This window comes from Lissotriton vulgaris, unplaced genomic scaffold (assembly GCF_964263255.1).
Source record: "Lissotriton vulgaris unplaced genomic scaffold, aLisVul1.2 SCAFFOLD_262, whole genome shotgun sequence".
NCBI classification, from domain to species: Eukaryota; Metazoa; Chordata; class Amphibia; order Caudata; family Salamandridae; genus Lissotriton; species Lissotriton vulgaris.
In genome coordinates, this window is record NW_028253771.1 from 1,760,709 (window position 1) to 1,765,866 (window position 5,158).

Consider the following 5,158-nt stretch of genomic DNA (forward strand, 5'->3'; position numbering starts at 1 on the left):
AAGCCTGGAATGAGTTTCTGCAGTTTGGTAAGGATTCGATGGGGCCGATTGGGGCGGGTTGGTCTGATGAACAATGCGTCTTGCAGTTTGTTTTACATCTGGTGGACAAAGGCTTATCGCCCACTACCATTTCTGGCAAATTGGCTGGGGTTTCTTTTTATGGGCAGCTTTGGTGGGGGAGGTATCCGGTTGGGGGGATGTTGGTTCGTAAAGTGTTGAAAGGTTTGGCCAGGCTCCGGGCTGGTGGTCAGCAGCTCCGGCAGCCAGTGACTTTTGAGTTGCTCCAGCTGCTGTTGCCGGAATTGGAGGTGTGTTGTTATGATGCTTTGGAGTGTGCCAAATTTCGTTTGTGTTTTGTTTGGTTGTTCTTTGGGGCATTTCGGGCATCAGAGTTGCTGGGGTTGCGGGGCAGGGTAGGTATGACCAGCAATGAGGTGGTGTTGGAAAGTGACAGAGTGCGGCTGTGGCTGCGGGCATCTAAAACCGACCAGATGGGGAGGGGTAAGTGGGTATTCCTTGGTAGGAGTGGTGTCTCTGCATGTTGCCCGGTTGGGGAATGGGAGGTGTTTGTGTCCTCTCCGCATTTTCTCCAGGGGTCCATATTCTGTCATGCGGATGGTAGTCCCATAGTTGCATCTCAATTGTTGGCTGTATTGCGCAAGGTTTTGTTGCGCTTGGGGAAGGATCCTGTTCAATTTGGTACTCATTCTTTCCGAATTGGTGCGGCGACGGAGGCCGCTCGGTTGGGGTGGGACTGGTCCCAAATCCGACGCATTGGTCGTTGGCGTTCCAAGTGCTGTGAAAAGTATGTGAGGAAATAGTGCATTTTGGCCTGTCTAACATTTCTTTCTCTCCTAGGTCCATGGCCATCAGTCGCCGGATGCAAACGAAGGGTGTGGATACTGGGGCACTCTTTTATTAAAAGAGCAGCTTTAGCCGCTGCCAGTCAGCTCTGTGGGAGATCACTTGGTCTGAACAGTATGACACACGAAGTCTCCTGGCATGGAACAGGGGAAATGCGCTGGGGTGGGCTTTTTCCCGCCTTGGCTGCTTTGGTTTCTCAGTGTTTGGGGGGCCCTCCGGATCTCCTGGTGCTACACTTGGGAGAGAATGACTTGGTTTCTCTCTCTGGGTTGTCATTGTTAAAATTAATGAAGCAGGACCGGGAAATCATCAGAACTACATGGGTGAGCACCATGCTTATATGGACTGAGTTTGTGCCTCGTTTGCACTGGCGTGGGGCGAGGAACCATTCTGCCCTGGAAAAGGCTAGAAGGAAAGTGAACAGGACAATGCGCCTTTTTTGTCAACATTGGGGTATCTACAGTTTGGACCATTATCATTTAAAAGTCTCTGAACATCATTTATTTTGTGTGGACGGTGTGCATCTCTCAGCTTTGGGCCTCTCTTTTTACCTCCTTGAACTCAGGGACTTGATTAGCAAGGTTCTTCAGGTACAGTTGTGGTGTGCTCCTTCCTTTCCTTTAGGTGGGGCAGGAAAACGCTAAAGGTTTTCCTGGGTGGCGGGTTTTTGTTAGTGGGGGTGGGCAGCCTGGAGCGGGTTGGCCATCCTGAAGGGTAGCGTTGGGTAGGCTAGGGGTAGTAGGCAGGAGTTTGTTCGGGGTTTTGGGATTTAGGTTCGTAGGCTCACTGTAGAGTTGAATTATGTAAATAAATAAATAATGAATGTGTTTATGAAATTGATGATGCACCTGTCCTAAAATAAAAGTGGCCTTTCTTGCTCTTAAAAGAAGGTGTGGACAATGATTTCTTGCGCGAGGGGGGGCCCAGGGAGAGCCAGGCGCGAGCCGGTCTCTTCCTGGGCAGGTTCGCGCGAGGAGCATTGCCAGGTGGGGGCTGATTAGCAGAGGGGTTAAAAGGGGAAGTTAGGCGGGCGGTTAGGAACTGCGTGGTGGGAGGCGTGAAGGGAGGTTGTTTTGCCCCACCCACCCTCCCTCTTTTTCTTTTTCTTTTTCTTTTTATTTATTTATGGGTTTTTTATTTTGCGGTGCTCTAGGCGCTGTTTAGTTTAGATAGGTTTGCCACTGTTAGGATGGGTGCCTTTGTTCTTTTGGAGGCGGGTTTTTGTTAGTGGGGGTGGGCAGCCTGGAGCGGGTTGGCCATCCTGAAGGGTAGCGTTGGGTAGGCTAGGGGTAGTAGGCAGGAGTTTGTTCGGGGTTTTGGGATTTAGGTTCGTAGGCTCACTGTAGAGTTGAATTATGTAAATAAATAAATAATGAATGTGTTTATGAAATTGATGATGCACCTGTCCTAAAATAAAAGTGGCCTTTCTTGCTCTTAAAAGAAGGTGTGGACAATGATTTCTTGCGCGAGCCACCAGCTCACCTTCGCTCAGGCCCCGCTGCTGCTACGGTGCTTTGCTGTCAGTCTCCCTTCTCCTGCTAGTTATTACCTCTTCGTAGTGGGGCGCTCTTTACTCCTTGTGTAGCAGGGATTCTTTCCCTCTCTTTCCATCCTTGCAGTGAGGCTTTTACCTCCGGGCAATGGGGATTCTCATCTCCAGAAACAAAGGAAATGGCCCCTACACAATTCAGGAGGATTGACAGCTCCAGTCTGTCTTGAGATACTGAATCCACATCTCACAGCACTCCTGAGGTATAATGACACTCAGGCTCTGCATCATGATTCATGACACTCACTCCATGTCTATACACAATGATAATAACTGTGGGTCTAAGGAAACTCAAAACTCTGTATTCAAAAAATGTGTCTTATCCATTACTTGATGCGCTAGGACCCTTCACTTTGTGATATGGAATCCCATCAGTTACTCTAACTCGACCGCCCTATTTGTCATCATTTGGGCCAGTCTCAACAAGTGGTATGTCCACAGCGCGTACTCAGTACATACAAATATAGGTAACTGAAAAGCAGTGCACAAAAATTATAACAAGTGAGAGTGAGTGGTTTAAAAATGGATAGTGGTTGCAAAGAGAAACTTTAATGAAGAGCAATCCACTTCCAAGATTAAAAGAACGTGGAGTGCAAAATAACAGTAGTTTTAGCAAATATCTACTGCGACATGTTTCTGCAGTTGTAGATACTAAGTGTATCTCCTGCTTCCTCAGGACCAAAATTATATTTTGCTACTGCTTATAAAACGTGAGTGTTTAACAAAATTCAAACAAATATTAGGATATCACCTGATAAGGCCTTCTCAATGCTCCTGTTAAGTAGAAGCTAGAGTTTGAGAGGCCTCGCCTGGCCACAGCTCAGGAATCGGGGGCACCGCTCTGTCCGTCGATACCCCAGTCAGGCATCTGCGCTGTCACTCCTCGCCTCCAAATACTCATTATGTAATGACACTCAGGCCTTGCATCATGACACTCACTCCTCGCCTCCAAATACTCAATACGTAATGACACTCGGGCCCTGCATCATGACACTCACTCCTCGTCTCCAAATACTCATTACGTAATGACACTCAGGCCCTGCATCATGACACTCACTCCTCGTCTCCAAATACTCATTACGTAATGACACACAGGCCCTGCATCATGACACTCACTCCTCGTCTCCAAATACTCATTACGTAATGACACTCAGGCCCTGCATCATGACACTCACTCCCCGTCTCCAAATACTCATTACGTAATGACACACAGGCCCTGCATCATGACACTCACTCCTCGTCTCCAAATACTCATTACGTAATGACACTCAGGCCCTGCATCATGACACTCACTCCTCGCCTCCAAATACTCATTACATAATGACCCTCAGGCCCTGCATCATGACACTCACTCCATGTCTCCAAATACTCATTACGTAATGACACTCAGGCCCTGCATCATGACACTCACTCCTCGCCTCCAAATACTCATTACGTAATGACACTCAGGCCCTGCATCATGACACTCACTCCTCGTCTCCAAATACTCATTACGTAATGACACTCAGGCCCTGCATCATGACACTCACTCCTCGTCTCCAAATACTCATTACGTAATGACACACAGGCCCTGCATCATGACACTCACTCCTCGTCTCCAAATACTCATTACGTAATGACACTCAGGCCCTGCATCATGACACTCACTCCTCGCCTCCAAATTCTCATTACGTAATGACACACAGGCCCTGCATCATGACACTCACTCCTCGTCTCCAAATACTCATTACGTAATGACACACAGGCCCTGCATCATGACACTCACTCCTCGTCTCCAAATACTCATTACGTAATGACACTCAGGCCCTGCATCATGACACTCACTCCTCGTCTCCAAATACTCATTATGTAATGACACTCGGGCCCTGCATCATGACACTCACTCCTCGTCTCTAAATACTCATTACGTAATGACACACAGGCCCTGCATCATGACACTCACTCCTCGTCTCCAAATACTCATTACGTAATGACACACAGGCCCTGCATCATGACACTCACGCCTCGCCTCCAAATACTCATTATGTAAAGACACTCAGGCCCTGCATCATGACACTCACTCCTCGTCTCCAAATACTCATTACGTAAAGACACTCAGGCCCTGCATCATGACACTCACTCCTCGTCTCCAAATACTCATTACGTAATGACACACAGGCCCTGCATCATGACACTCACGCCTCGCCTCCAAATACTCATTATGTAAAGACACTCAGGCCCTGCATCATGACACACACTCCTCGCCTCCAAATACTCATTACGTAATGACACACAGGCCCTGCATCATGACACTCACGCCTCGCCTCCAAATACTCATTACGTAATGACATGCAGGCCCTGCATCATGACACTCACTCCTCGCCTCCAAATACTCATTACGTAATGACACTCAGGCCCTGCATCACGACACTCACTCCTTGTCTCCAAATACTCATTACGTAATGACACTCAGGCCCTGCATCATGACACTCACTCCTCGCCTCCAAATACTCATTACGTAATGACACTCAGGCCCTGCATCATGACACTCACCCCTCGTCTCCAAATACTCATTACGTAATGACACACAGGCCCTGCATCATGACACTCACTCCTCGTCTCCAAATACTCATTACGTAATGACACTCAGGCCCTGCATCATGACACTCACGCCTCCCTCTAAATACTCATTACGTAATGACACGCAGGCCCTGCATCATGACACTCACGCCTCCCTCTAAATACTCATTACGTAATGACACTCAG